Raw genomic sequence first — 12187 nt, forward strand, 5'->3', positions numbered from 1 at the left:
AATTTTTGGCTACTGAGAAGTCTGCTATTTAGAACCTAGGAATATTACTCAGTAGAAAATCTGAATATTTTATCCAGAAGTTAGTCTGAGCCAAAATACAAAGTTACACCTACAAAGGGTTATTCTTCAGCAACTGAATATCTATTATAATTATGGACAACAGAACTGTCAGAAAAAAATTAAAAAGCAGCCATGTACCACAGGGCTTATTTACAAGAACAAATCTGGAGAAATAGAGTGAATTTGGCTTCAAGTTCACTGAACTGTATTTATATTTTAAAACCAACACCAGCAACATGGTATTCATTCTGGAATTTCAAAACCAGAATTATCATCAGTGCAATGCTTGCGTTACTGTGAACGGATCTGAGACACTCTGGTGAGTCTTTAAATTTCAAAAGTACTTCCAAAAATAATCACAACTAATGTTCTTTTTTAAAAAAATTTGAATATTTTGAGAGATCACTGAATTATGAACTATTTTGGCACCAGCCCACTGCATTATGAAAATGAACAGACTTTTAATTTAGAAATCATGAGCATTTTTATTTCTTGTATTTTATTTACTTGTTTTAAGTTTTACATAAAATCAATCAGTGAAGAAATTAAGCAGGTGTCCACATAGTAATATCAGTGTATTTTAGAAATGTTTTTCTAAAAGAACTTCTGAAATATTTTGGAAGCAGAAGGGGTTTTTAATGTTTTAACACTGTTATTATTTACAGATATGCTCAGCACTTGCACCTCTAGCAATCTGAGATGCAACAGTAAATACGTAAGAACCCCCCCAAAGTAAGATTGATTCTTGCTGTCCTGGGGATCATTTAGTACATTTGTTTGCCACAAGTATTTTAAAAAGAAAACAGTAAAGAGGTTCATTAAAATCTAGGAAATCTTGAAGTTCAAAATTGGAATTCTTTCGCTTGTGCCACAGAAATCCTCTGCTTCAAATTTTGTATTTCTTTTCATTGTTCTTTTACAAATATTGAAATAGCAACTAGGAACTACAGTGAGGACTAGGCTTCTGTTTTATTCAGTGCTCTACAGCCACAGATCAAAATTACAATTCTGCTCCCTAAAACCATATAATCCAGGACTGAAACACAAGTCACAAGCTGCATGCAGAGAACAGTGCAATCAAACAACATGGCATTTCTCTGTAGCATAAGTGTAGCTTATCTATTGAGTCTGATATACTTTTAAGTACTAAGTATTCAAATACATTTTTTTTTCTCTCTTCCATTTAGAGAGGCTCCCAGAGAATACAGCACTTAGAAGACAGTCTTTTCTACATTGCTAAAGGCCTTGTCAGCTGTACTGTCTATGCCAAGACAGTACAGCCTCTAACCGTGACTTTTGCTGTTAGGGTTTAATATTTGAACTTGATGACATTTGATGGGATGCTATGAATGAGTAAAATTGGGGCCATTTATTAGAATAGCATCTTGAAACCTTGATGCTATATAAGGATTCTATTATATAGATGTCATATAAAAGCAAAAGAGAAAAACAATCCCAACAGTATATTCACTAAGCATAGTCATGCAGAGACCCACTGAAAAGAAAAGCATCAGTAACAGAATTACTTCAAGAAAAAAAAATAAATAAAAACGAATCTAAAAGTGTGGATTCCTGCCAGAGATTCTTGCTCATAGCCCTCAAATTTACATGGATTCCTTGAGTATCCCTGCCTTTGGGTGCAGTGTCTTTAGGGTGTATCCATTGGGCCCTTTAATACAAACTAAGCCTATAGGTCACAGCAGCTTTTTGGCCTCCACTGACTCAAGAAGCTTAAAAACCATATACAACTGAAGAGAAAAATCTTCTTCAAGGGAGCCAGTCAACCAGCAGTGAACAAAAGCTGGCTAAGATAAATACTGTTTGGTTTACAAAATCTATTTGTCATATGGGTTATGGAAGGTTACATTGGATGTAAATGCCAGATTACCCTTCACACACGACCAGGGGCCATGAAGCTCATCTGCTTCCTTCTTTATAGCACACTCCAGTATGTCTCTTTTGTTTCAGCCCTTTTTCTTTCTCCTTTCACCTGATACTCACTCAAGGAGCATTAAGGTTAAACATTAACATTCAGGGACTGAGGCTGCTGTTACCTTTGCCTTCATACAGATTGTCCCATTCACATTTCAAATGCGGTTCAACTCCAGATTAGATAGCTGAGAATAAATATCCATACATTTCTCTGTCTCAGTGTAGGATAAGAAGATCTTTCCTCCCCCACAATAAATGTCATATATAATGGGAAGAAACAGTCATGCAAAGCAAAGCTTTTACAAAGCAACACTAAATAGCCTAAGCCATCCACATCCCACCCTTCATCTACAGTCTTATCCTGGCACCTTGCATCCTGCAGCCCATTCAAATCCTCTCACAACTCTGCAGTAAAGATCACCTATCTGCCTTTGGCCACCTACTCCTGCCAACATGAGTGACAGCATGTTTCCACTGGCTGGTCCACATCCACCATCATGTAATAGTCATGCTAGAAGCCACTAACAGCCTTGAAAACTGGTAGGCTTTCACTCTAGTATTAAAGATCCCAGTTTAGGATCTATAAGAGGAATTACTAGTTTTATGTTCCCTGCTTTAGGGATTTATCCCTACTTAAGAGTTCAGGATTGTCATGTGTACTGAAAGAACACTGTAGAGAGCGGGTGGAAGACTAATTAATTAAAGAATAGAAATGGGGTAGAGGGATAGGGAGAGGTTAAAAATACAAAATCCAACAATGTGAAAGGCTCTAAGATGGTAATAGAGTCCTTTCTGAGTGACTCACCAAAACCTAAGAATATGCAATGCAGATAACTCTCAGATACTAAACACAGTGAGGCTTCGCTGTGCTTTTTAGCCCTCTTCGCCATCACTGCTGCTGCTCTGCCATACCCTCCCTGAAAACACGTCTCTGCTTTCTTCCTTTGCCAGACTTTTTCCATCCAACTCCTTTCCTCTTTTGTTCTTTTTACCCTTTTCCTAGCTGCCCCATTTTCCTTCTGCTGCTAGCCACGCTGGCAGACTTCTTGCACTGGCACCAAATATTTCCGAAATCACAGTGCCAGCCCACTTTCTGCCATCCCATCCTGCCCATTCTATTTTATCCTATTGTCATTTCAATAGGTGTATGCTTATATAAATTGAGCATCCTGCCCCTTGAGGAACTGTGCTAAAAAGCAGTTTCCCAGTCCACTCATGCCTGATAAATATAACCCAACTGATACATGCCCAATTTCCTTTCACCCATTTCTTTGGTTTACATGCTGTGACAATAACTTGTATTGCCAACATTTGTGATTTACTATTTCCCTCTAAATGTCTTATGAATGTGTCTGCTTGCAGACGCAGTCTCTCAGATCAGAAGTATAAAAGAGAATCTGGCACCGTCTCATTGCTTTCAGCAGTCACTTCCCTTTCCATCATGTGCTAATAACTACCAAAAAGCATACGGCATCCACAGTAAGGGAATCTAGGGACTGCAGGCTTCAACCCAAAATACACATAACGGTAAACAGAGGGCTCTGACTTAAAATCTCCCCAAAAGTCATATCCTTTCCTTTCAGAGATGACCACTGGAAACTTCCATGGAACTGTGCCATCTCAGCATGGAGGGTCCCTACCCTAGTCTTTAATCATGATAGCTGGCACACCAAACACAACGTTTTGCTGCTTACGCAGGCTAAAATTGTGGTCAGCACCATGTCAGCCAACTCCACTCCGTTAGCACTCTAAGGCTAACAGTAACATACGCAGCAAATGCTGCTGTGTTCAGCTCTATAACTCGGGCTCCCAAGTCACATCTTTATCCATTCACTCCTACTATTTTGAAGCAGGATATACTACAGATACTTACTACTTTACTTTTTAAAAGAGTATGAAACAAAAGCTCAGCTAAAGCACCATAAATTGTCTTGGAGACTAGAGTAAGAAGATAAGCACTACAGTACTTGATTAGGTATTTTCACTGCTCAAAGGAGAGATACAGATCTCCTGAATCAAAAGATGTTCAGTTTGAATGTTCAGAGGCAAAATTGCATAAGTCTATTGTAGAAACCTGAAGTTATTTACCAGTAGTCATAAATAATCTGTAAACTCTCTACTAAGTCTTTTATTTCCTCCTCATCTATCAAATGTGCAAATTATATATATTTTTTTTAATATTTAAGAAATATTTTTAAAATATTTAAGAAAGCTTTTTAGCTTTAAGGCCACAATCACCCAAAAAAGAACAAAAGGGAACACACATAGGTTCAAATTCTTTTATGTGTGAATCAAAGTCAGCTCTTAAGATTACACTGAAAATATACGGGACTTAAGTAAAACCTTTTTAATAGCGTTTAGACAATGTTTCCCTTGTCTCTACCCATAAAACTTTTCTGTAAGGCAAGCGTGTAGATCTCACTCCTAATTTATTTCTCCCTGAAGCACTACAAACGTGATGCTGAAATTCAATAACCTAGTGGAAGCAAAGAAAGAACTTGGAGTAATTTGTCTCCCATTATTTTAGTGTAACCTCTACACTATAAGGCAAGTGTTCAGCCAGGGCAAAGAAGCTTGAGTTTGTAGCTTCAAATTATGTTAATCTGATACCATCTGTTTGGTGGCAACTGTATCTGGGACAAGCAATTTAATGGGGTCAAAGCAGCGCCTCCAGCAATTCTGAGGACGCACAGAATCAAGTTTCCATTCTGCCTTTGAACAGTGAGGAACAAATACTGTAGTCTAAAGGAGATGGGGAATCCTTCAGGAAACCATAATCACATCAGATCCACACTGTAAAGTCTAAAAAGAGAACTATACTGGGGAGGGGAAACAATCAAGAGTATGCAAAGTAAAAAGCAAGTAAAATCATGGTGCCAAATTGCTGTTTCCACACCTCCTCACCACCCCTTTTTAGTTCCCTCAGGCTGCAGAATAGGATATAGCACTCTTAAATGAACATGGCTGCACCACCAATGGTACTGCAAGCTCTGATACTCCCTGGGAATACAAAACTCAGATTTTCCCATTAAAAAAGCCCAGGCTCCTATATATTGAGCCAACTGAAACTCTCTGTTAGCAATTGGCATCACAGAACCTACGCAAGGGAGCCAGATACAGTTCAGCTAAATTTGCTGTGAGAAATCTTTAGGAGGGAGGATGTTGTCAAAAGACATTTTTTCCAAAAAAAATTTTTACTCAGATGTTAAGTGTGGTCAGCAACTGAATCACACTGCTTCCATCCATGTACACATACCTGCACTCACACAGGTCATCTCTTGCTTGGGAGGAGACTATAAATAGAGATGCAAAGTGCAGTATGGAGAACCCCAGTCTAACTATAGGCTTTGTAAGGCTGTGTATGCTCTGCCAAATAAAAGTTCCTGCACAACGCAGAGGCAGATGTTGCAGGCAGCATTTACTTGGAGGGCTCCCTATTTCTGCAACTATCCAACCCTTTAATGTGTGCAAGGACTTGGCTCTGGAACAGCTCCTTTCAGCTTTCCCTGCTGTTGCTCCACTCACTCCAGCACACTTCAGTCCGCTTTTCTGCAGAGATGCTACTCAGCTTCCCTCCTCCCCTCACTCCGGACTTTATCTGTGTTCTCCCACACTGTTACCTAATCTTCTGAACTTCCTTCTCCTATGCAGGGGTAATGCTGTGATAAGGAGGGAGATAGTTCTTTCATCTGCTTGTACTCCCGGTTTTACAGTGTCACTATTTTGATGTCAGTAAGGAAGCACAGACAGGTATACAAGAGCTGACAGAATATTTCAAAAGGAAAAAAGCCCCGCATTTAAAATGTGGCAAGACAAAGGGGAAATGCATCAAAAAACCTGCAAGACTTCCTGAAACAGATCTGAGTTACATTACCATATGAAGAAACTAAACCATAAAAGTTACAAGCTTGTAGGACGTCAGTAAGACTACAGGATGCTGCAGGAAAGATAATTAGGAGACTGTCAGTTGTAAAGGTATCACAGGGTAATGGTTCCTACTGCTGGCAGAACACAATCATCAGAAAGAAATGTAGTCAAAACTATGCATTATTTTCAATGCAGGAGACACTGATCTCATGGCAGCAATATATTTTTGTTATGTTACCCCTGATGTGCTAGATGATTCATAAAACAAGATTATTTTATATAAGATTTCTCTAGTAACTAGAGCGTTGACATTAGTATTACTAGATTTAAGTATGCTTTTTTTTTTTAATCCCTTAGAGTACAGCCTGTTGACAAATAATTTGGGCAAAGTTGGACCTTCTACTACAGTAATAGTTCAGCCAGCTCTGAATGGCTTTACCCCATGGCATTACTTGGAAAAAGGATTTAGAGGTAGTAGCTGTGAATGAGATTCTAGGCAGGCATTAGGATCTATAAAATCCATCCTCACATCCCATCTTCCACAATTTACCAGGTTGTGCCTGCTGTGGGAAGCAGTGGAGACAAGAGGAGCAATGTGCAAAATGACACAGCTGATGCTGAGGGCCTGACACCCACACCACACACATTTCAGGGGGGGTCACTTCAGACTAGTTCTAGTTTGGTCATATTGTCTGAATGCTCGTTACCAATTGGAGCATATTAGGTGTGTTTCTTAAGTGCATTTTACAGTCAACCAGGAAGTCCAGCTTCATCCAAGAAGACAGCCCATCTGTGAGCTCCAAGCCCGCTCTGTGATACAAACCAAAGCACAGGTATAACTTGGAGGTTTACTTCAAAAGCGTATTTCGGATTAAAAGCTTCCCAGTTGAGGACAGCTGGAGGGAAGTTCTCTTTTTGCTCCTTAGGTTTCAGCTTCTCCTCTGTAACATATTGGAGATCTGTTGTTCTTAGCCTTTGTGGATCCACAGGACTGTGGACATTTCACTGGAGCTGCAGGTCTAGGCTTGTCTTAGACTACATCTTGGCTGAGTGGCCATGGCACACTGCATGGTCCTCATTTCCCATTCACTCCATCTAGAGACTGAGCCAAAGGCTGCAGTACCCTTCCCATGGAAAACTTTGTCCAGGAGCAAACTGGGAGATGACTCTGGATGTGCATCCTAGATACATCCTTAGCTAAAACGCAATCAAAAGATTTTGCAAGACACGTCTACTGCTCTTACAAGGATGCTTGGATGTAGAGTACTGCTATTTGATGGCACCACTTTAAGAATTATTAGCAAACAGTGATCCTCTGGTGGAAGAATTGCTGTTATTCTTGTTTCTTTGTCCCGAACAGCATGGATTCAATGCACTCTATCAAACAGCATTGCCTCAGCATGTACCTATAGGTCACTCTGCACTATGTTGAGGGTGCAGTGCTAACAAACAATTTATATCTTCTTCAGGAAATTACAGCTCAGAAGTTGACAGCTTTTGAAATTTATTACCTATGATAGTCTTTTTAAAAAATCATCATGTGAAATGAGGCTTTCATCTATTCATGTTCCTTATATCCTGAGGCATGAGAAAGAAGTGCTAAAACATGATCACATGCTAAAACGTGAATAACTGACAAATTTTTAAATCCAAGCTCATGATTTTTGAACAGCTGGTGCTGGTGATCCTGCATGTTCACTGATCATTGCCTTCTCCAAGGAACTGTTAGACTAGATACAGGGCAGTGTCACTGTTGAGAAAAGATAAATTAAGCCCCAACACAGCTCTATAGAATGTACTGAAATGTGACTGATAATAACTAAAATTAAGTGACTAACAAGTGGGCACTGGACCAGGAAAGCAAAAGACTCGTGTATTCAAGTCAAGCCACCTGGCATACACTGCCCCATGCGTTAGTTGTTAATACTGAGGAACAGTGCATGGGATCTTTCCTCAGCCCATCACAATACCCTACTATCTATCTGCTTCATACCACACAAACGTACAGAACATTTCCTCTAACACATGTGCAGAGAAGGTTTTTCAGGTCTATAAATCTTGACTTACCCAGGAAAGTTTGTTACAATACTGCACTAAGGATGTGGTTGTCTCTGGACACCAGTCTGTGGATTTGAGTATGAAAAGGCTGACAAGAAGAAATGAAATACAAAGACAATGCCTCATCCTTGCAGTATTTACAGCATATCTGAGAAAAATAAACTTCTGCTGCAGACTGTTGACTGTTTGAGAAAGAAACTTTTATAGCCTAGGGAGGGAGAAGGAAGAGGTGAAGGAAGACTTTGGCAGCAGTGTGAAAGCAGAAAACCTTACAGATCCATTTTACCTCTCAATGTCCAGAGATACTGCTCACTTTATTTGGGAACCTATTTCACTACCTGTGTAATGTTTAAAGGAAAAGTTCAGGCAGAATAAGGTACTACCATCATGAGATTTCCATTATGATTGTAAAGGAAAAAGATACATCACACAAAGAAATGTCAACCTATGGTTGTCCCCATCAAAGTCAACAGCAAGAGGCAAAGTATCCAGCCTTCCAGTACAGTATTTCTGAAGTGAGAAGTGTTATATGCCACAGAGATAGGGCCTGGGGATTTCAAGATTACTTGCTCAAAAATAGGGCTTTTAGGTAATTATTATTTTACTGACAGCCAACTTCGATGTCTCAATCAGATGAAAAACTTACCTTTGCTTCTGCAATCCTGAAAATAAAGGGGAAAAAAGGAAAGACAACAAAGCTGAAAAGTCATGAAAGCAATATTTACTGTAGGTTCCTATAATGCTTTTCACATCTGGAGACTGCAGGATAGAAGAATACTTATTTGCTAACCTGGAATAAAACAGTGCTTTCACAATTTCCATTCTGCTTTTACACAGGTAAGACGTAACTGCAGAGAGACGGTATATAAGAAGCATAACTTGCTGCTCCAGAGGCATTATTCAATCATTAGGCTTTACAATAATTATACCATCAAGTTTTAAATTCCTTAATTTACTTTCTCAGACAAGTTCTGCCTGAGAACGTGGAAAAAATACTATACATGTATAACTAGAGGGAGATACCCCCAAATAAAATTCAATACCTTTAAAAAGATTCCTGATCCCCATCATACTACAGTCAACACAATGTCCTTATTGCCCAAATTGCTATTGCTATTAAGCAACTACTGCTATCAAGTATTTCACAAGTAGAAGCCTTATGTCAAGACAAAGAAGTGTCCATGAAATAGAAGTGAAATATGAAATTATTTCTTAATTCATAGAGAAGAGCTAAATGGCTGTCTCTTTAACCCCATCTCCCTCAGAAAAAAAAGCAAGAATTTTGTTATGAGAAAGATATAGTAAAACCTTTGGTTAAACTTATATTAATATTAAAATATGTTTTTATTCATTTTCAGTACTGTTAAGTCTCTCAAAGAGAAATCTCTTTGTGGACAATAGTAGTCTATTTCCAAGAGTCATCTGTGCTGTATTCAGTATATATGGGCAATAAAGCACCAATAAATTCACATAAAGGTTTGAGAACTAACTACTGCCATATTCTGTGCATGGACTTAATTTCTTTCAGTTGATAACATTATTCAAATGGAACATGTTTACAATGTCCCAGACTCTTGCATTAATAGAGCTTATGCTTGGTGATCATCTAGTTTGAGGGTTTGTATATATTATGTATACACACACAGACACACAAAGCAAATATTAAGCACATCCAATCTAGTACTCTTAAAAACGAGTACTGCATAAACAAAACATAAGCACACACGGCAATTTCATGTTCTAAATCCACCCACATAGTTGTTCTCAGCAATTCAAGAACAGAGCTGCATGGGCAGATTGACAGAATTTGAGTTACAGACATCTGTGCTGAAATAATGATCAGCATATGAAGGTTTTGTTCATTAAGCAACAGAATAAGGTCTTGGGCTTTTATTTATTTTATCCTCAAAAAGAAAATAGATACACAAAAATCGCAACAACAACAACAACAACAAAGAAGCTCAAGGTACTCCGCTTCTTTCATTCACTCTCAGAAATCTACTCCTCTCAAAGCATAATCTTAGTGCTATTCCAGGAACGAGCCATGATAAGCAAACCTGCATGTATGAAACCAGTTACCTTAAAATCTGGAAAAAATGGAATAGATTAAACTACAGTGTAGCCTGTAGGACAGTATTGTCTTTAGCTACTGCCAATACCACACTGCAGATGAAGATATAAAATCCCTAACAGACCCAATGTAGAACTGCCAGTTCCCATAAATTATTGGTCTCAATGTCTAGAAGTCAGAGCTCAGCTTAAAGTCCAATGCAGGAAGGCTTTTCCTTCCAGGACACTTTGTTTGCATTAAATGTACATAGTTTTATGGTCCACAAAGATGCCTGGTCTTTCTTTGAACCATGGTAGGGTGAGTGGCCTCATTTTGCCCCAATGACTTCTCATGGCAGTAAGTTTTACAGTCAATTTATCCATTATGTCATCAAGTCTGGTAAGCAAAGCAGTCTAGGCAAAAGTCTAGAGACTAAAGCAAAAGGTGGAGAAAAAGCCTAAGGGAAAACCAAGTTTCTTCCTTTAGAGGAAAGACTTTATGCTATTCTGATTTTACTTTCCTTTTCACAGAATGTCCCCATGCTCCTGTGTTGCACGAACGACAGCAGAAGCTTCATTTATAACTGTAATTTTATTCATGTCATCCTCCCATGCATCCTTCTTGCAAGGTAAACAATTTCACATCTTCAATTTTGTGAGCTAAAACAAGACAGAGGCAGCACCTAGGTTTTGTTTCAACAGCTTGCAGCAGCAGTTTCACAGCTTACTTTTAAGCATCATGACTTGAATTGATTAACTGAAAAAGGGAATAAACCTGTACGCTTTTCACAGCCTCCTTGGAGCTCCAGGGCACGAACCTTTCTTTTCCACAGCTTTCCATCAATATTGAATGACTTTTCAAGAACTTGATTCAAGAGCATCAACAGAGCAAGAACGAGTTATACAATGGCATTATCTCCATGCATGACCTGCCACAAAACCTGTGCTCCTCTGGAATTATAGCAAGTATTAATGTTGGAAAAAAAGGTGGAAGAGCAAGATATAAAACAACCTCAGTAAGTGAGCTTGCCAGGCACATCTATTTCTTCTGGCAAATGCTGAAATAGCTGGACAGAAGGAGCTATAGTGCATCTACAGATAGATATGCCCAGGGAAGGTTCCAGAGCCAGATCCCATGCATTTCAATAGGTCAGGCCTGTTACGCACAAATCTAGCCATGATTCACAGCATTCCACTCTAAAATAGGTATATCTCATCTTCAGGGTCTTCTGCTCCATTATGGGCAGATTTGTAATCAAACATAACTTCTCGTTTAACTTTCCCAGAAATAAGTACAATCCCAATCAGCAAATTCTTTTCTACCATAAATTATGCAGCACATGTTCATTAATGCTCCCTAGTGTTGAAAGCTGCAGGGATTTCACAATACTTCCTGTAATGTTTACAAAATATTTCCTACTTAATGAACAAATAACATATCCTCTCCAGTTAATGTTCTTAGCATTGAGTCAGAACATCAACTCAGGGTATCATGTATGGAACAACCAGCTGGTTCTCTCAGAGAGGACAGCAGAGACAGGGCTTGTGGAACTGGTCTCACCAAGAGGAAAATCTGCCTCCAGGGCAACAGGCACAGATAAGAACTAGTGTAGCGGGACCTACACTTCAGGTTCACTGCCCGGCTCGCACAAGTAAAGGGAAACACAGAGCTCACAGGGGCTTTCCTTGTTCCTGAGCAGTGGTCACCCTGTACAGGACATGTCTGTTCACAAGGTGATAAATCCAAGACACAAGGCTCCATTTTGCTGCCATCAAGCTCAGATTCTGAAAACTAAGTAGAAGGCGTTACATGAGCGGGTAAAGAAGTCATATCATACATATTTTAAAATTTTACTTTCTAAAACACCTCCTATGAATAGATCTTCCTCTAGTGTATAATCAAATCATATTTTAATAGTTCTCAGTGCATAACCACAGATATTTTTACAGCAAGTGTATCTGCAAAACTGTATGTGGGACTCCTAATAGGCAATACTCTAACTGGTGCGGGTCACTAATGACTATTACCAACAAATTCTAGAAACAAACTCTAGATATCAGATGTATTCTAAAGGCAGGAGTAGAGAAAGGAATCACTTGATAAAAGTAGAGACACAGAGAAAATAAAACGGCTCCTTCTTAATTTCTATCAGAAAAGAAACACTTCAACCCGCCAGCGCTGCCTCAAATTCCAAATACCAGGCGGGCGGTAAGGAGCGCA

Source organism: Athene noctua, chromosome 1 (assembly GCF_965140245.1).
Source record: "Athene noctua chromosome 1, bAthNoc1.hap1.1, whole genome shotgun sequence".
Lineage (NCBI taxonomy): Eukaryota > Metazoa > Chordata > Aves > Strigiformes > Strigidae > Athene > Athene noctua.